The sequence below is a fragment of the Podarcis filfolensis genome, assembly GCF_964270895.1.
Source record: "Podarcis filfolensis genome assembly, chromosome: 3".
Lineage (NCBI taxonomy): Eukaryota > Metazoa > Chordata > Lepidosauria > Squamata > Lacertidae > Podarcis > Podarcis filfolensis.
Window position 1 is genome coordinate 56,096,938 of NC_139606.1, and position 20,804 is coordinate 56,117,741.

At 41.8% G+C, this 20,804-nt stretch overlaps 1 long non-coding RNA gene across 1 annotated transcript in view; it reads left to right on the forward strand.

Moving 5' to 3' along the window:
* Positions 1-18,853: 18,853 nt before the first annotated feature.
* Positions 18,854-20,804, forward strand: part of LOC310760365 — a 41,145-nt gene continuing 39,194 nt past the window's right edge. Inside the window, exon 1 of the long non-coding RNA XR_014546929.1 lies at positions 18,854-18,934. This is a non-coding gene — a long non-coding RNA (uncharacterized lncRNA). The remainder of the gene's footprint in view (positions 18,935-20,804) is intronic.

Below are 20,804 nucleotides of genomic sequence, written 5' to 3' on the forward strand. Positions count from 1 at the left end.
TAGGGGTGAATATAGGTCTGTGCCAAATGTCTGATGATTTAAGAGGGGCAAAAGCAGTCTTCTCCAAATTTATTTAAATGTACCATTTTCCATTTTTGTTCATGGCTGACTGCAACCTTGCTGCTTCAACACTTCTTTAATGCTTTTCATAAATATTTCTTTCTGCAGTGATCCAGCCAATCAAGACCCACATAGTGAGCATGATTATATCAGGACGCTACAAAGCCAATTAGATTTTACTGAATCATGACATCAACAGGAGCAAACATAATCAAGTCTGGGTGAGGACACTGAAGGAAGTAGTCACGTCACTCTGAATAGACTTTCTTTGCCCTTAGCCAGAGCAGCAGCATCGTGCAATATAGTGAGTGGATAGTTTTGTTATTACTCCAGTGATGAGCACTGAGTAGGACTATGCCAGACACAGTAGGAGTCTGCTAGGTTAGAAGATGTATAATACGGTACCTCTGCTTTTATTTAGAATGGGAGGGAATCATATGAAACTGTCTTCCATATGTTTGGACATTCACACAGAGGGCCTAATTCATACCAGAGATTGTTTGCATGATGGAGAGTAGAGGTCCTCAATGTGTGTGATGAAATTCTGTCTAAGAAAAATTATCTTGCTGGATCAAAGTTGAGAGGTCTGGAGCGTGGCAACATGAGAATGGGCCTTCTCTGCAGTGGCTCCCCATCTGTGGAATGCTCTCCCCAGGGACGTTTGCCTGGCGCCTTCATTATACACCTTTAGGCTCCAGGCAAAAATGTTCCTTTTTAACCAGGCCTTTGGTTTATTTACATCCTATGCCCTTTTAAAATGTATTTTGGGGGGGGGGGAATATTGGGTTGTTGTTTTTATTTTTATTATGTATTTTGTGGTTTTTATATCTTGATTTTATTCTGTGCCCTGAAACTCCTGGGTATATAAATTCAATAAATAATAATAAAGTCTAATCTCACCCACTGTTCTGTGACCAACATGAGAAAGTCAGATCCATAGGCAGTGTGTCTCTGAATACCAGTCTCTGGGGAGTGCAAGCCGGGAGACTGCTGTTGTCCTGAAGTCCTGCCTATGTGCTCCGCAGAGGCATCTGGTTGGCCACTGTATTAAACAAGATGCTGGACTAGATAGTCCTTTGGTCGAATCCAGCAGGGCTCTTTTTATATTCATATGGACACATACTAGCAAAGCATGAAGATGGTCACCTTCTCCTGTTGCTTGTACCCAGTACTTATTAACTGAAGTTACATACCTGCATCTGTACAGGTAGAGTTTGTTGAGATTTTGTAGCTCAAAGACCATGAGCTCCATGAATCTACCCCATCGTTTTAAAAAGCCATTTAAGCTAGTGGCTAGTTCACAAAAACCTTTAGCTTCAACTGCCTAAATCAATGTTTGTGCAGCTGCAACTTAAGCCAATCAATAGGACTGAGATGTATGCAATCAGAAATCAATGGAATGGAACTTCTTGGATACTGAATCAAGCATTTGGACCATTTGTTGAAGTTCTGTCTTAATGGCCTTGTTGTAGATTAGAGCTGTGGCTGAGCCATACAGGGTTAATTGAGGTCTATTGAAGGACATTTTCAAACAGTGCTAGTAGAATGAAGCAGAACATTTGTGCTCAAGGTTCTGATGTCTGGTGAGGTTTTCCTGTTTTCAAATAAAACAAAAGCCAGTAGTTAAAACCCACAGCTTTAGCACCTCAGAGAGCTGGGAGATTAATTTATCATTAGGTGTCCTCAAGCGAAAGCCAAATTTGGTCAGTCCACATCTGCTCACCAAATGAAAATGTGGTGTGTTTCAATAGCACCTTGATCACAAGAATTTATCTTAAAATGAATCTGGATAAGATTTATTCATAAGTAGCTCATTTCCTGCTGACATTTAAGGATCTCCTTTTTAAAAGCACATGCAAAGGTTTAAAGTTAACTATTCCATCATTCCTTTCATAGCACAGGATCTGTGTTTCAGCTAATGACTGCAACTGGATAGACTTGCAGAAACCAAAAAGTCATATAGCAAATGGAATGTTCCATACCTATTTGCACATACAGATGTTGATGCAACATAAGTATGTGCTTGTGTGTTTGCACACGCATCTGCTATTTGCAAATATTTACATAAGAAAAAGATGTGATTTAATAACAGCTAACAGATGTACTGAACTTCTTTTATCTCAGGCTCCTCCACAGCCACTTGACAAACATTATTTGCAGTTCTCAAGACGTACAAAATCATATCCAAATTTCTGGCAAACTAAACATTTTGCAATCTGCTTTCATAAGAATCTCTATTTGGATTGGTTTTTGAATGCCCTATCTGCATCTGCACAATGTCCTTATACAAACCAACATATGTTCAAATGTTGACTTTCAGAACATGAGGCCTGTTATTTTCTCCCATGGGCAAATCACACCTGCAGGAGGGAGAAGAATTGAGTGGCAAATAATGCACCTCTCTATATAGGAACAGGACATGGTACATTCACCAACTCATGAGAACCACATTTCTAGGGACTGTCACTTGAGTCGATAACCAGTGATGTTCTCCACATCACAAGTTACAATACACAAATTGTAAGAGAAAAAAATTAGTGAAGGCTGGAAATATTTTTCCACAGGGCCCATTGAAATGAATAGGAACCGTAAAAGAGCATGGAGAACATCTCAGTGGATTGTGACAAAAACTTGGAGAAGGGATGCTTGGTTTGTTGTTGTTCTTATTTTTATTATGTGTTTTGTGGTTTTTATGTTGCAATTTTGTGTTGTGAACCATCCTAAGATCTACAGATGAAGGGCAGCATACAAATTTAGTAAACAATAGTAATAATAATTCTGGGCTGAACGAAGTCTAGCTGCTAAGCCCCACATGCTTGCCTCAGATGTCCTTATTGTAGGAGCTGTTGCGTGGCTATTGCCAACTACTGGCAAAGGAAGAGTGGCAATGTCCTAGAGCCCTCACACCTCCTTCCCAAAGCTGGGCAAGTGCTTACTAGGTTTTGGGAAGGAGGTAGAAAGGTGCCCCCTTGGCCCCTGCACCCTGGGGGGGCAGTCATGCTGCCTTAAACCCACCTCTGCTTTCAGCACAATCCAATGCGTATCTACACAAAAGTAAGTTCCAGGAAACTGTGTATGGGATTGAACCTGGATCTGTGGTTTAAGGAGTGCTCTACACAGGATCCTGCTCTACTCCACAAGCACCACATCTAATCAGAAGCAAGTCCCATGGAGTTCAGTGGGACTTCTCCTCAGGTAGATGCACATAGTTTCAAAGAAGGACTACCATTAAAAAGAAAGCCTGAACTGGAGCACTGCTGTTCTGCAAGCTGACATTACTCAGGCTGGAGTTTTCTACTTGTTGAAATGCTACGAGCATCTGCATTAATAAAGAAACAAACAGCACCATCTACTGATGCAGCAACAGCATGTTCAGAATCCCAAGTAGGGCTGCAAAGACATGTTATGCAACAAAGGATCTGAAAATGTTTATATTCTATAAGCCTTCTAAAAATATTGCTAATAGTAACAGCAGTTCCCAGGACAGATCTTGCAGCCAAGCTCTGCGCAGACGATTAAACAAAGATAATAAAATAACAGATAATAAAACAAAGCAGGTAATGAAAGAGTGGGTGGAATAAGCTTGGCATAGACACTGCGGAAAGGCCACTTCATTCGACTACCTGGTTAACAACTTGCGAAAGGCAATTATGGGCAAAGACTACCAAATCTGACACCTTACATAACATCACTATTTATTGGCTAACGAGGGGACATATTTGTATGTGAAACATCACGGCTAAAAAAACCCTACTTGCTCAACCTTTGGAACCAACAAGTTTAGTATGTCAGTAACAAGCACAAGGCCAGGAAAATCCGAGTCCCAGGACAACCTTTTCTCATGATGCCAAGGTACTGCAATATGTGTTTGTAATGCTCTGGGGACTCTGAGACATCAAAGGCCAAACACAGTGAGGTGAAGTGAGGATATAGTCGATAGGACTTGCTGCTATTCCTTTCCATTCCTGTGTTATTTTAAGGCTCTAGGAGAAAGGCAGTGAGCACAATTTTCCTTTAAGATACAGTTTACTAGTGACAAGGTTGAGCCTGCACTAAAGACAACTCAAGGCTTTTCCTATCCTGCTCTCCTTCTTCCATATTCACTTTGACAAGTACTAGCTCATTCCCAGAACAGACCACAATTTAACATAAACTTTAGTATACTGAGGTCCATGGAATTCTGAGCTGCTTCCATGAAATCCTGCCTAGCCCCTTCCATAGCCTTTCTTCTACTTGCACCCAAACAGCAAAATCTATTTCCTGATGTGCAGCCTTCGTGAAAATGCTTCCACCTCTTCCTTTTACACGTCTTCCTCAAAATTAATTTTAAGCAAAGTCTTTCTTAAACCAACCAACTGCAACTGCTATTCAGAAGCACTCTGCCTCTGACAGTGGTGAGAAGGAATATATCCATCATAATTAGCAGCCACCAATAGCCTCAACCTCGTGCATTTGTCACAGCCTCTTTCAAAGCCATCTAAGTTTTTGGCCATCATTGCCTCTTGTGGGAACAAGTTCCACAGTTTAACTATGTGCTGTGTATGAAGAAGTACTTCCTTTTGTTTGTCCTGAAACTTCCAATATTCAGCTGCGTTGGCTATCCAAAGATTTGAATACAGTGGTACCTTGGGTTAAGTACTTAATCCGTTCCAGACATCCGTTCTTAACCTGAAACTGTTCTTAATCTGAAGCACCACTTTAGCTAATGGGGCCTCCTGCTGCTGCTGCGCCGCCGCTGCACGATTTCTGTCCTCATCCTGAAGCAAAGTTCTTAACCGAGGTACTATTTCTGGGTTAGTGGAGTCTGTAACCTGAAGCGTATGTAACCTGAAGCATATGTAACCCGAGGTTACATATATATCCAAGTTATGGTACTTTCAATGGAGGCTAAGCCTCTAGTCTGTCTGACCTGCTGCTGTTTACATGTAAATGTTTTATATTGGATCTTAGTTTACTGGCATTGTGTGATTTGATTTATTTTTATTATGCTCAACCACCTTACAATTTCATTTGTAAAGAAAGGTGGTCTATACTTTTTGTTTACACATATATACACGTTTGCATTCGTACACACTGCTGAGAGGAGAGAATTTTAATGTTTAGGGCAAAGACTTGGTACAGTCACCATATTGTGAATACTTTAAATTACTCAGTGTGATCATTCCACACAGCAAATTGTTCTAATGCAGTGGCTCACCAATGACTTAGGATGAGGCAGCAGCAGGATACATTTGCATTGGAGTGTGTATGGAGCACGCAGTAAGCTTATTGAGTCGCTGCAGGTGCATATCAACAGTGGTTTTTTAAGTGGCCTCACATGGTGGTAACATGGAAGACAGGCAAATATGTTCTTTCAGGTAATCAAGGCTGTTTTGAATCAAAATCTATACAGTGGTACCTCTAGATACGAACGGGATCCATTCCAGAGCCCCATTCGCATCTAGAAGCAAACGTAACTAGCAACGCACATGCGCGTCGCTTTTCACTGCTTTTGCGCATGCACGTGACATGAAGAATTTTGCCCTTAGTGTCCCAACTCAGTTGTGTTAATCCAGATTCTGCCCAGCTGGACAGCAATGCAGAGGAGGTATGACCGCTTAACGGGCTTTCCAACTGACATATACAGAATGCTGCGGCTAGAAAGAAAAGCCAGGAGTCTTGCTGAGCTTTTAGTTCAAAGGCATACATCCAAATTGAGGTGTCACTGGTGAGAGCAGGCAACAATTCTTGCTGGTTTCCCCTTCCCCCTACAGTCCTTTTGCCCCCCCAAAAGAAAATCTACTGTGGAGGGTTGGAGCAGTCTCCGGGGCAGTATGAGAAGCAGCTCAGGGAGAAGGGGAGATGGACAGCAACAACAAAAGCCGCCACCACACACACACACACACACACACGCTCCACTGGTTCCCAGCTCCTTCCATGAATGGAAGGCTAGTGGGTATCCAAGCCAAAGAATCTCTGGGATGTTTTTGCAACAAGAACAAACAAACAAACAAACAAAAATCCAAGAAATTAGTGATGATTAGTCAGCTGTTCTAATTAAAACGACTCTGTTCTATTTTCATAGATTTGCAGTCATGGAAAATTCTTTCCTGTTGTTGCTGGAGTCATTTGTGTGCCATGAAAAAATAAATAGGAACTGTTTGCCTTGAACATTTTTGGATGATTTAAGACTAGGAGGCCCTTCTTTTACACTGATAGCACATGGGATATATTTGATACATCTTCCTAGAGCCCCACTGCTGGGCTCAAGTCAGAGTAAATCATAATGGTGTTGTTTTTACGCCTTTCCTGCCAGGTTAAATACTTCTGCAGACAGATCCACATCCGCCTGTAGTGCAAATTGTAATATTGCCAAGTTCAGTCACTGGCATCTCTGTTCCAACGGATCTCAGGTGACAGAGCTGAGAAGGCCTCTGGCGGAAATCTGAGAGAGATGCTGTTGGTCAAAGTACACAGACAATACTGAGAAAAATGAACCAATGGTCTGTCTCTGGATTAAGGCAGTTTAATATCAGCAAGAAGGAGGCATAAATGGTTGTGAGTAGAGGTGTGATTTCCTCAGGCTTCTCAGCATTGTCGTGATTACTTGTTACATTAGTGATAGCATAGGAGACCAGTGGGACAGGTTCCCCAAAGGCCTTATTTTTGTTTGTTTATTTTGCAGACCATTGCAGTCTTCTCTTGGGGTCCATTTGGCTGGCAGGCACACAGAACAGAGCCTTTTCAGTGCTGGCCCTGTAGCTGAAGAATTCAGTTCCACAGGCTATCAGGTAGGTCTCATCGCTCAGTGTTTTTAAATGGGCTTTAAAGGCCTATCTTTTTAATATAGCTTTCAATGGTTGGTAGAAACAGTGCTATAGTTGTGTTGATATGGCATATGGCATGCTGAGTGATAACTGCATAAGCTTTTTAGTAGCATGGTGATTTATGAAACTGCATGTTTTAATTATACTTTATTGTATAATGTTCCGTTACACTATTGATTACGTTGTAACACTATTTTGTAAACTGCTTTGTGCAGTTTCTTGAAAAGTGGGTGATAAGCCTGTTTAATAAAATAAAGAATAAAGAAAGACATTCTGTGGACTCACAGTTGCCCTATGCTCATTCTGTTCCTTTATTCTGCCTATTATTGTAGCCAATCTGACTTTATTTTATCTTCATTACTCTTGAAGAGGCTCATCAAGCTAATTAGAAAATCCACTGTGACAAATGGATCTAAGAGAAGCACAATAATGTATTTGTACAGACCTTTTCCCTCTCTTTATATATAAACACAAATTACCCTACACACAGACACACACACACACACACACACACACACACACACACACTAGCACACCAGTGTAATGCCTATTTATTACAATATGTCAGCCCATCCCTGCAAAATGTGAACCTATCCTCCCTTGGATAAAATGTGTTTTCACCAATTTATCAAGTGTACGAAAAGTGCATTTTATGCAAACAGAGTATTATTGTTTTAAATTACACCCATGCCTATCTACATTTATGTTTTAATACACCAGTGCTCATTCACTTTAGCCACGCAATGGATCCCTGTTATAATGGAATTCAATTATATGCTTTAAAACATTGTACTTTATTAGAACTGAAAAACGAGCAAGCGTTTATATAATTTGTGTGACTGTGGCATTATTTCTGAGCTTGAAGTGGCAATTCTGCATGTTCTCAATAGCAGCACCCCAACTCTGGCATAGGGATGCAGATGGCGCTGTGGTCTAAACCACAGAGCCCAGGGCTTGCCGATCAGGTCAGTGGTTCGAATCCCCGTGACGAGGTGACCTCCCCTTTGCTCGGTCCCTGCTCCTGCCAACCTAGCAGTTCGAAAGCACGTCAAAGTGCAAGTAGATAAATAGGTACCACCCCAGCGGGAAGGTAAATGGCGTTTCCGTGCTCTGCTCTGGTTCACCAGAAGTGGCTTAGTCATGCTGGCCACATGACAGCTGTCTGCTGTCTGAGGACAAACGCCGGCTCCCTCGGCCAGTAAAGCGAGATGAGCGCCACAACCCCAGAGGGGTCCCTTTACCTTAACTCTGGCATGCCCTCCCCTCTTGGATGTGAGAACTACCAACATTGATGGAGTTTCAATAGCAATTAAAAACACGGCTATTCCGCCAAGCATTTGCCTAAAGTGGTGCCCCTCACTTGACAGAAGGAGTTATGTTGTTAGTATAATATCCAGGTCTTAGTCCAACACTCCCAAGTACTACACTACACAACACAGCATCCATGCTGCTGAGGTAAAGCATACTCTCCCACATTTCTTCAATGAAAATAGGGACGTCATAAATAAATAAATAAATAAATAAATAATATTTGCAATCCAACCATCTGACTGGGTTGCTCCAGCCACTCTGCGCAGCTTCCAACATATATAAAAGCATAATAAAACAATACAGGACTGCCTTCAAATGTCTTCTAAAGGTTGTATAGTTACTTATGTACTTGGCTTGGAGGTCGCGTAACTCCATACCCTTCAACATTTCTCTGATGAAAATAGGGACATCCAGTCCTTTTTTTCTAAAAAAAATTAAAAATGTTTAGGGGTACTCTCATTTTGACTCAAGAAAATCACCATTTTATAGTTCAAATCAGGAAAAATAAATACAGTAAATGGACAAAAGCACAAAGAACATGCATTACCTCATATGACACAGCTGACAGCTCACAGTAATTTTCCTACTCATATTGAAATACTGCCCCTCAATGAAACCAAACTTTCATCAGTAAAACACCACACATCCACATTCTACACTGCTTCACAAATTAAACGCTCGCTTCCGTCTGAGACTCAGGAAACACTGGGAAAGGAAATGAGGCCGCCATCAGGGGTAGAAACGGAACTGATGATTCACCGTGCTAGAGAAGAAACTAAATTTTAGTATCTTCTCCCGTTAGATTCACAAAATGTTTAGGGGTATGCGTTCCCCTGCGTACCCCCAGGAAAAAAAACACTGGGGACATCCTAAGGGAAAGCTGGACATTCCAGGATCAAATCATAAACTTGGACGATTTCTGTAAATCTAGGACTGACCCTGGAAAATAGGGACATATGGAAGGTCTGGGTAAGGTTAAAGGAGCCCTTCGAAAAGAGCAGATGAATATTGGTTGAAAGAATGGCAGTTTCTGCATCAGGTGACCCAAGAAGGCCTTCAACTGCTTCCAGTGTGAACATGAAATTATCCGCTGTCTGGAACAGTCTGCAGTTACAGAACACTCATGTGCCTTTGACTCCTGGCAGCAGAAATCTTTCCAGAGTATGCAGCCTTGATGACTTGGCTCCGATTCTTGCCTAAGGTAAAGAGCCCTGAAAATACAAAGGAATCATTTCAGTTCTTATGACTTCGGGTGTGTGAGCCACTGGTTCTGGTGGGGATATGGGCCCATTTCTGTTTTTTCTTTTTTTCATTACAGGAATACTTGTACAGGAAAATTAATGGGAAATGATGCCCAGGAATGCGGTTGGAAACCGAAGAGAAAATTGTTGATATAAAATACATATTCTGCACTTCATAAAACACACATAAAGGGGAAAGAGAAACCTAAATGTTTTGGAAGTGATGGGCGAGCCTCTTACAGTTTGGTTCAGATAAGCACTCAGAGGCTTGGAAGCAAATTTGCAGCGCTTGGAGCTTGTCGCTTAGCCTGAAAGCCCCATGGAAACAGACTTGCCAGCCAAAACTCTACTGCTGTTTTGTTTCCACTCCCAGATGAAATCTAAAGCTGTAACCCTTAACCTGCTTAACTCAGTTTAGCCCCCAATGAAATCGATACACCTGCTCTGGAATAGGAGCTTTAAGGGCTACAGATTGAAACAGGAACATGGGGGGCGGGTAATGTTAATAAAATCCTACAGTGGCGGCTTGTTTCCTCTTGATGTGTTTATGGAGATCCTATTTACCCCCACTCGTCCTTTAGAGGGTTAGGGCCAAAACACACTTGCTGGCAATGGATCCAAGTCTTTATTTGTGTGGCAGCCCAAATCATGTAATAAAAGCAGGTTTCACTTATGATTTAGAGCACAGGTGTAGGATTATGGGGGCTGCTGAACCTTCCATCCACCTCCCTACACATTTCCCCCTACAGCCCTCTCTGTCCTAGTGGTGGTGGTTTTCTACTCAAGTTGACTTGCAGTATGGGAGCCCAGCTGTGGATGCGGGTCCATGAGGCCAAGTGGGGCAGCCCCCCACCAACTTCAGTCTGCCCTCAGCCATCCTCCACCTTCCTGGCCTGCTTACTTACAACCTGTCCAGGAGGTGGCACAGCCTGTCGGCTTCCTCCTCCTCATTCTCAGACTTGCTCTTGTAGGGAAGAAGCATGGGTAAAAAAACCTGGAATGTGTTGGCTTTGATTGTCATTGGCTCTGACTCCATCTACTGATAGACCCCCTGCCTTCTGTTCTACCAATCCATATGGACACCAGCCACTACTATACAGACCACAGCTTAGCCCGAGAGAGGGCTGTACCAGGGAGGTAATACAGTGGTGCCTCGCAAGACGAAATTAATTCGTTCCGCAAGTCTTTTCGTCTTGTGATGTTTTTCGTCTTGCGAAGCACGGTCAGTCGCAACTGCACCTCTTCAAGCGGTTTTAAGAAAAAGGAAACAAACTCGCAAGACGTTTTCGTCTTGCGAAGCAAGCCCATAGGGAAAATCATCTTGCGAAGCAACTCAAAAAACGAAAAACTCTTTCGTCTTGCGAGTTTTTCGTCTTCCGAGGCATTCGTCTTGCGAGGTACCACTGTAAATGGAGATGTTACTTCAAGGAGAGACACCCCACCAGGTGGAATGGCTGTAGACACCCAGTGTTAAGAGAGGCTTTCAGACTCCAAGGAAAGATGTAATGGCCATCATCTTATTAGCCCTGTCATGAAAGGTAAGGGGGAGAAATAGCAGGCATACCATTGGTAAGTAAGATGAGTCAGCCAGATAGTTATTGTGGTGTATGTGTGGGCTCCTGCCACAGTCCCAACTGGAATTTTCTCCCCCATACCTGCTATTTGAAATGGGGGGAAAGAGCCCATTGGTGCAAATGGGACTTTTCTACCTCCACTGCTGGAGTACCAATTGCTGGGAATCACAAGTGAGGAGAGTGCTGTTGAGCTCATGTCCTGCTTGCAGGCTTCCTATAAGCATCTAATTGGCCACTGTGAGGTGAAGATGCTGGACCTTCGGTGTGATTCATCGGGGCTCAATGGAAAACCATTTCCAATGAGGATCACTGCAAGGACAAATGATTAAATCCCCTCCTCACCCATGCCATGGTCCCAATCTCACACTTTCCCCTACCCTATTGGTACCAGCTGTTTCTTTTTTAAGCAATTTTGCCTGCCAGAGCTATCCACACGACATCTGAAAGTAGTTTATGAAATCTTCTTTCTTAGGAGTCTCCAAGGAAAAGTTTGGGTATCATCACAACAGTGTCAGAGATGCTCTCCATGTGTAGGACATGGGCAAGGGATAAGACCAAAACACTTGAAGCCTTCCTTCCAGCTCTATTATTAATCAACAAATCCACTGAATGAAGATTGCCAAGGCTGATTTAAAAAAACAAAAAAACCACCCAAACTCCACAAGATGAGCAAAGCTAGCTAGCACATGTTGCACACTTAGTCATCATGATGAATTATAGACTTCATTGTGATTTACTCCATTGCTATTGTGGCGGTTACTCAGTGCTATTTTTCTAGAAAAAGAGGTGCCAGAGCTCTCCGCAAACTTCTCCCTTGTTCTCTTAGAATGGCAATGGTGCCAATCTGAGGGGTGCTGGAACTGAGCTCCTGTGAGCTCTGGCTTAAAAATAAAGCCCTGGGATTACTGTTGTTTAAGATTATCGGACAGTTGACTTTTTATTTTATTTTTTAAAAAATTTAAACACAGATGTAAATGAGAAACATGATAACCAAAAGGATCATGCAAAAGACATTCAATGCCATTTAGTTACATTCCTGTAATTCAGGGGTACCCAACATGGCGTGCTTCAGATTTTGCTGGACTCCAGTTCCTATCAGCTTCAGCCAGCATAGCTAGTGGTCAATGATTATAGGAGTCATAGTCCAGCACAGGGTCCCTGCCTCTGCTGTCTTGTTAACAGCGAACTCTCAAAAAGTTCTCCACCGAGGACAGCTTCAGATATGCACATATGGGTCTTTCTTCCCCCTCCAAGTACAGTGCTCTCCAGCATGCCCATGTGTGAAGGGGATGCCGCAGGCATTTTTAGCAACATGCATCTGTATAATTTGCAAGCAAAAGAATAGAAAAGAAGCACAGAGTGCAACTTAATGTTCAGACACTGCTGGGGCTCAGTGTATATGTACCCAGGTCAGAAGCAGCCCATCAGTCCACAAGCCCTCACAGATATGGCGTAGATGTGTTCATTGTGCAGCTCTCTGCTTCAGATGTCTTTCTTTTCTTTTAGACTTTAGAGGTGTAGCTGCCACCAGAACAAGGAACTGTACCAGCATCTTTATTGCTATGTAGAGTGGCTGATAGAAAAATTATCTGGCCCAGTAATCAGCTGGCTGGCAGCTGTTTGCCAGCATTTCAGATGGGCTGTGTTGTTTCAACCTAGCACCGTCTGCATGTAAATCATATGCTCTGCCATTGAGCTAAATCCCTTCTGTAATGTCTGCTGTGGGTTGTTCTCTTTTTAGTGCCAAAATGGTGAGTTGGGGTCCACTGAAATTATTAAAAGCTCTGACAGTTATCCAACTATTACTGACTGCCAGCACAGAGCCAGCACAGATAACAGAATAATAAAATTGTGGAGTTGGACGGGACCACAAGGGTCATGTAGTCCAACCTGCCGCAATGCAGGATTCTTTTGCCCAATACAGAGTTTTAAGACCATGATCCTGAGATTAGGAGTCTCAGTCTCCACCAGTTGAGCTATCCCAGGCAATGTTAGACACCAACTCCCATCCTCCCTCACCTCTGGCCATGCAACATTCAACTTCTAGAAGGCACCACATTGGCTACTCCTGGACCAGCACATAGGTTATTTCCAAATTACAGTACAATCCTATGCATATCTGCTCAGGCATAAGTTCCACAGAGTTCAATGGGGCTTATTCTCCAGTAAGAGGATGCAAGAATGCCGCCTCCATCTGCACCAAAAGGACTGGTGTGTCTTTTATGCTGCATTTGGAAGCTTAGTCTATTGATTCCCACTGACAAACTTACCTTAATACTATGGTAGATGTAATGGATCTTGATAGCCATATTTTCAGCGCTAAGTGACTGCAGCTGGCACTTCTAGTTCGCAAACTTCAATGTGATGGAAAATGCCTGTTAAACTGAGGAAAAAAATGCCTCTTCATTTCAGGAGGCATTTTTATAATTATTCAGCTAACTAACCCCCCAAATTCCCTACAAATAAAGACTAGGTTTCCAGAATGCATTTGCTATGAAGTGTTTTCATCTGAGCATTATAAAAGCATGGCTCAGCTTGAACTTTTAATTATTCTACACTGACTCTAAGATTTCAATGGTCATTTCATGATGGTAGCTCTGTTTAGACCCCTAAAAGTGCTGGGAAGTTTTTAAAATGGTATATTAAATCTTCATAGTTTTATTTGGCTTTTTTATTTTTAAAAAAGTGGCCTAGTAAAAAATTTAACAACTTTTTCTTTACATTAACTCCATTTACTGGCCTGTTTGAAAAACTCACAGTAAGAAGGCATTTCTACCCATTTATATTTGGACCACATGGGATGGATAATGGCACCAACATGCCCAGGGCTAACTTCAGGGGGACAAAGCTATTTATAAGGGCTGCCTGTCTTGAAAGAATGTGTTCTTCAGAGAAAACATACACACACCCCACCAACACACACACACTCAACACGGTGTAATCAAAAGCATATTACTTTGCCAAAGTTTGAAAAGACCTTCTGACTCAAGGCATGCTTTTCATAATCACCCCCAATTCTACAGAACACCCTTTGACTCTGCTTACATTAGGCTTGTTTTTATCCCAGGGACACTTTCTCATTTTGAATCTGATGTAATGTGATGTAATTTATCACTTAATAAACAGAAACTATCATCAAGTTAAACATTTTCTTTCCTTGTAATATGAGTTCCAACACATAAAGTTTTAGTTGACAGATCTGGAGTTTATATCAGTTCCAACTACCGGTTGTTCATCCATTCATACTTATATGCCCTATCAACTTGAGTCACAATTTGACAGGGACCCAAAAAAACTAGACGGGGGGGGGGTAAGGGCAGTGGGGAGCAAGGAGAAGAGCTCTGAATCCAAGGATCCAAGATTTGATGAAGGGCAAAATATCCTGTGTGCACAGAAACCTGCTCTTTGCATCCCCGTTTTCTTCTTTTTTATCCAGTGGGAAGAAATTGTTCTTCAAGTGAGTGAGTGCGGAGGCAGGCAAGTTGACAAAAGACACCCATTTCCTTAAAATAAGGAGGTCATAATAACGCAGTAACGCACCAACCACTTGCTCTCTTAAGAACAACAGAGGAAAAAGAAATTGTGTCGCGGAAAATTTTAATACCAATTTTCCATTGCATGCAGCACATTTCAGTATTTCAGAAATATAAACCACCTGTAGCAGGAGCCCTAAGGGATTAGCAGTAGTACAGGCTGGGCCATTAACGTCTTGGACCCCCTCCTGTTTGCAATACATCTCAGGCAATCTTTTTTTCCAATGAATGTTTCATGATCTCCTCCTGCAATAATTATCTGGAATTCATTTGTAATAAATGCCTGATGTTTCTCTATAGGGAGGCATATACGCTGAGCCTTCACAGCCGTTAGTTTGTGGAAGGAGCATTCCACTAAGAACTGTAAATGAAGGAAAATAAAATCGAGTGTGTTTATTTTAGCTCAGGCAAGGAAATAAGACATGTTTATTATGCACGTCCATCAGGGCCTTTTCATGTCGTATTTTCCTTAGAAAAATTAACAAATGTTGTTGGACAGCCCCAAATTATCCTTGGATAAGTTATTCAAAAAGTTGTGCCAAAAAGGAAGATTAAAATTACCACTCACTTTCAAGGTTCATTTATACTGTGCATCGACAAAACTACTAACTTTGAGCTCAAGTTTTAAGCAGTTACTCACTGCTTATGAGTAACTGTATTTAAATGTAAAGGAACTGTATAGGCAGTGGTACAGTCTCGACAGGCTAATATATTCTTTTAAAATTCTATGTGCACTGCATGAAAATGTCATTCTACATCAGAGAGGTGCTCAAAGAACCTGCACATCATTTGCAGAAACTGACCATGCATATAACATGAGTCCAATCCAAAATCCCATGTTGTTGGATAATGTTAGGATTCACCACTGGCTTCAATGCTACATATAAGAACAGGCATATGTTGGCTTACCTGCTGCTGATGCCAGTGGAACTCCATGTTCTCATTGGAATTGTTGTACCTGTAAGGAGCGATTCAGAATGAGTATCTATTAAATGATATTATCTGGCCATGTCTTGAAGAACCGAAGCAAGGAATTGTCCAGGAAGGAATCTCACATGCAAATAATTCTCTTTAGGACTGCTGGATAGGTCTTGTGCCAGCAGTTGGCCAGGTCAGGCACTGAACAAGTGCCCCAGCAGCTCAGAAGGGATCCTTATAATGATAATATTTTATTTATACCCCACCCATCTGGCTGGATTGCCCCAGCCACTCTTACTTGTTCGACCCAGCTGTGTTGCCATACCAACCCTCTTGCCAGTCTCCTGGGTAGACATTATAGTGTTGAGGGGGCACTTTTGAACAGGAGCCAAGCAGTAGGGACCCCATGTTTCCTGGACTTCTATAACTTTTACTTTTTGTCACATACACTGAGACATTCTAGCTGTATCTGTGGAGGTGCTAAATATACTTTAAAAATAAATAGAGTGGTACCTCGGGTTACATACGCTTCAGGTTACATACACTTCAGGTTACACACTCCGCTAACCCAGAAATAGTGCTTCAGGTTAAGAACTTTGCTTCAGGATAAGAACAGAAATCGGGCTCCGGCGGCGCGGTGGCAGCAGGAGGCCCCATTAGCTAAAGTGGTACTTCAGGTTAAGAACAGTTTCAGGTTAAGAACGGACCTCCAGAACGAATTAAGTACTTAACCCGAGGTACCACTGTAAATAAATGAGAAACAGCAAAAATCAAAGAACAATTGTAGCAAGTAATCATTTCTGAATGGTTCAAATGATTTTAAAATATTTTAGGATAAGGTCTACAAGCTTCTTTGAAAACAGCAAGCACCCTGTTGCATTTACATAAAGAACAGTCAATTAAATGGAAAATGATCCATTCTTGCCAATGTAATTTAAGCAAATTAAATTGCCCCTTTTCCAATCTATTCTCCTATAATCCTTGCATCCATAATACTAAAATATCTGGTACTGGCAGTAAGGGAACTTTTCTTAGGACATTAATCCTTTCTTATCTTCTGATGCATGTCATCTGGAAATTCCTGCTGCCAGAATAAGTCAATCAAGACGGCTTACTACACCAAACAGGGGTGTACTTCAAAGCCAAATGCAGAAGAACTAGAAAGATGAAAACTATTATGAGCATTACTGATATTACGGTAGTCTTTGATAGTTATATAACTAGTGGTACCCCTGCCAAGGAAGTTGCAATAGTGATGTGAATTACTGACATTTGTACTATAACCATATCTCTGAAGCATTTCAGTGTCAATTTCAGCTTCGTAAAAATCGGATACAGGCCAGCTTTGAAACCACCTGCAAAATGAGAGCAAAAAAACAACAACCCTCTATGTCTTCAACAGCATATAGGCTTTACCAGATTAAATTAAAAAGTGCTAACATATAGTTGATGAATAAGACAATGTGTTGCACGTGGCCTCCGAGAGGCTCAGTTTTGTAAGATGGGGCAAAGCTTTAATCAGGTGAACCAGGGTATTTGTAGGAATCCATTTGCAGCCTGGAGATCCAAAATATTACAATGCAGTGATGATCCGGGCAATGAAATTGTTGACCAGTTGTGAGCAGGTGCTCAACCTCAGCATCTTTAGCTGTGGCACAAGTGGGATAGGGCTGGTCAGGCGCCATCTTTCCCCCAGTAACTGGAGAAGCAGCTTGCTGAAGGGCCCCTTAATGGAGAAAAAATGGTGCTTGAACCAGGCGCCCTGCATGTACTCAGTCACATTCTCCAGGCACAACCTGTGAGTGGACTGTTCTCCTCTTGGGCATGGAATTCCTTGATGTGCTGCTGTAGTACAGCTTAGAGAAGCAAGTGGAATGTTCACAAAACATACATGACAGGCAAGCACCAAAGCACTTGAACTTTTTATGGATCTTTCATTCCAGTTTGTTTGGGAGGTGGGGGTTAGAAGATGTTACATTAAGCAAATGTTATTCCCACACTTTCAAGCGTATTTTCCCATCACTTCCTATACTGCAAAAAGTCCGGTCTTTGGGGGAAGCAGGCTTGTTGTGCAAAACCTATAAATCAACTATAATGGCAAACTATTGCGCAACCAAATCTTCCCCCAAAATAAGAAGAGACTGGAAGCACCCTGAAATTGACCACGGAAGTGCGTGGTCTTCCTCATTAGAGTGACTAGTTTCTTGAGTCGGCATTGCAGGGAGCGCACAGAGTGCCAAGACAATATCTAGGAATCCAGCTAGTTTCAAAAGTTGCTTTGAGGAGCAGTGCAGAATATGACCGTAGTTAAGAACAAAAAAATGCCAGTCATTTTTTCGGGGTTACTTGTTAGCAGACGCTTTGCTTCAAGGCAGCTGCCGCCCTGCTTAAAAGAAACTTGAACCATGGTAGCATTTTTGTGGGGAAGGTTAAAATATCTGAAAACCAATTCAGCCTGAATTTTAGAAGAGAGAGAGAGTGCTTGTCAAATATGATATAATGCTTCTGCAGTTGTCCAAGAGCAGCCTTTGCACTGCTTTCCCTCAGTGTGTTGAAAAATGGAAACAGACATGTTAAAGCCATGTTTCCACGCCAATCACATTCCCGAAAGAGGACTCTGAGTAAGTGCTAGACAGGTCTGTGTGTTCCAGGAGTGGCAGGAGGCTGCTGAGTCATCCTATGCTGAGTCATCCTATGGCTGGAGAGATGTAAGGAACCAACAGGAATGTAATTCTTGCTTAATATTAGAGTTGTTTTGCAGCTTTGTGATTCCTAGATTTCCTTTTTGCAAAAATTGTGTGTGGAGAAGTGCATTTCCGGTTGGTTTCACTTTATTATGTTCACTCTAACTGCACGGTTGTTGTCTAAGGATGTGTCTTCATGGTGCTCTATTCTGACCTCTGCTAGGACTGAATGTTTGATCCCTCCATGTGTTTGGGAGACTTTTACTTGTGTTTGTCTCCTCATCTGCAAGGTTTGGGAGAGAGAAAGCGGGCACATGCCATTTATAAACACATTAATTTAAGCTTCATAATTTATCAAATTATTCAATCAGTTAAAGAGGTGAAGACATTTTTTAAAACAAACAAACAAGCACAATGTCCAAAAGGCTATTCCAATATGTTTACAAAATGGTTCCAGCTTTCAAAAGGTTAGCTTTTAGGATTTTCCAGTTCTTGGTCCATGTTTATAGTTACTGAAATATAATGAAGTAATGTTGAATATCTTCCTGATTTTGGCAGAGAACAAACTGGCCAGTCCTTCCATATGGCAGATGTAGTGGGGGTTTTCAGTGAACAAGAAAGACTAAACTGAAACACACTTACTAGAGGATACAACCCACAAAACACAGTGTTTTCTCACATCCTTATAAAATCAAAGATCTGTGCTAGCTTTACAAATTAGTTGTTCAGATTTTTCTGTGTGATTCCTTGCTATTCCACCGCTTGCTCCTCTCACCAGTGGATGGAGCCTAACAGAAAATATCCCAGGTAGGAGTTTTTCATCTCTCCCCTCAATCATTCTTCTCCATGCTTCCCCCCGTTAACTTACAAGATTAAACTGCAGTTGTGTTCTTTAATCATTAGTTGTTACCCAACATTTCTGTCCTGTTAGTGCAAGAAATTTCTGCTTGAAGAACAGAGCTTCTCTTCTTCTCTACTGTTCCCTACACACACTCAGTCAGCTCCAGGGGGTTGAGGGAGGAGAGGAGGTCCCACTGCATGAACAGAATTCCCCTTTGGGAACATTGGCTACATTCCTTTTTTAAAAAAAATACAAATGTACAATTCTGATTTAACAAAATCGTGCAAGATCTGAAATATTAAAAGCAAATTTGGGTTGCTTACTGCTCTTCATGCTAAAGAACTTCTTTGCCAGCAGTGATATATAATGGGTTAGCAGCTTTTCGGTGGTAAAGGGAAAACCAGATTAAGGTAATGGCTTGCATTTTTATGATGTCTTGGGGATGCTGTGGAAAGCTTCTGGGGATGCACAGCACCACTGTAAACTGCCCTGTGGAACTGCCTAAAATGTATAAGCCTTATAGAAGCCACTGATCTCTCAGCAGCCCATCTCCCTCTCGGGATGGATTCATCTGTCAATTTCAGTTTCTTACTTTTCCATTCTTAAAATTCAGTTCTCCACTTTGCACAACTTTAACAACAACTAAAAATCTTCATGGAAATCCATCAGCATTTTGGTGTGAATTTCTCCTAAAATACACATTTTGATTTGCAGTTTTGGATAATATGCATATTTCTGAAAGCAATTTCTTTCCCATAATGTATCTTCATATGTTATCTTCACTAATGTGTCATTTTTATGCACGATTTTCCCTTAATATATGTGCTTTTGTACACAGCTTAGTTGGAGAACTACATCACAAAATTTGGAAGAGTGCATTTCATTCAGGGCTTCAGTTCACATATTGGTTCTAGAAGCACAGATTACATAGTTTCTCATTAAAATGGGAATAAATCTGAATTTCTGCCCAATCTGGAGATATAATACTGGCTTTCATTACAAGACTACTTATATATGAAGTTGTTTGAATACTTGGAAGGTGCTATATAAATGCTAAGTGTTATTTTTACTAAATAGTTATTTGGAATATTAACCAAATGAAGCTCGAGCCAAAACAACTGCATCAGTGGCTTAAATTTCTCCATTGCAGAATATAAATGATACATAAGCACTGACTATACAATGGAGTTGGCAGCTAGACATTTTAAAATGTTAGACTAATTGATACCATCAGCACTTAACCGCACAAATATGCCACGGAGTTTACAGAAGTAAACGGGTCAGAGAAGATAAGGTACATAACATACGGTAATGGTTTAGCAGAGTGGTAAAAGAAAAATGCATTGCATAAAGGAAGCTGGTCTCGCGCTACTGGTGGTAGATGGTTGCAGTAAGACACGATATCAGTCTTTAAATGAGAACAGAAGATTTCTGTTCTTCCAAAGACCTTTAAACTTTTCTGTTCTGTGGTCATAGTTTACAATATAGCCTAAGGTACCCCTGCCCGTCAGGGCTAGTCGTGACCGACTCTAGGGTTGCGCGCTCATCTCGCTCAAGAGGCCGGGAGCCAGCGCTGTCCGCAGACACTTCCGGGTCACGTGGCCAGCGTGACGAAGCTGCATCTGGCGGACCAGACCAGACCAGCGCGCGGAAACGCCGTTTACCTTGCTGCTAGAAAGTGGTCCCTATTTATCTACTTGCACTTAGGGGTGCTTTCAAACTGCTGGGTGGGCAGGAGCTGGGACCGAACGACGGGAGCTCACCCCACCGCGGGGATTCGAACCGCAGACCTTTCGATCAGCAAGTCCTAGGCTCTGTGGTTTAACCCACAGCGCC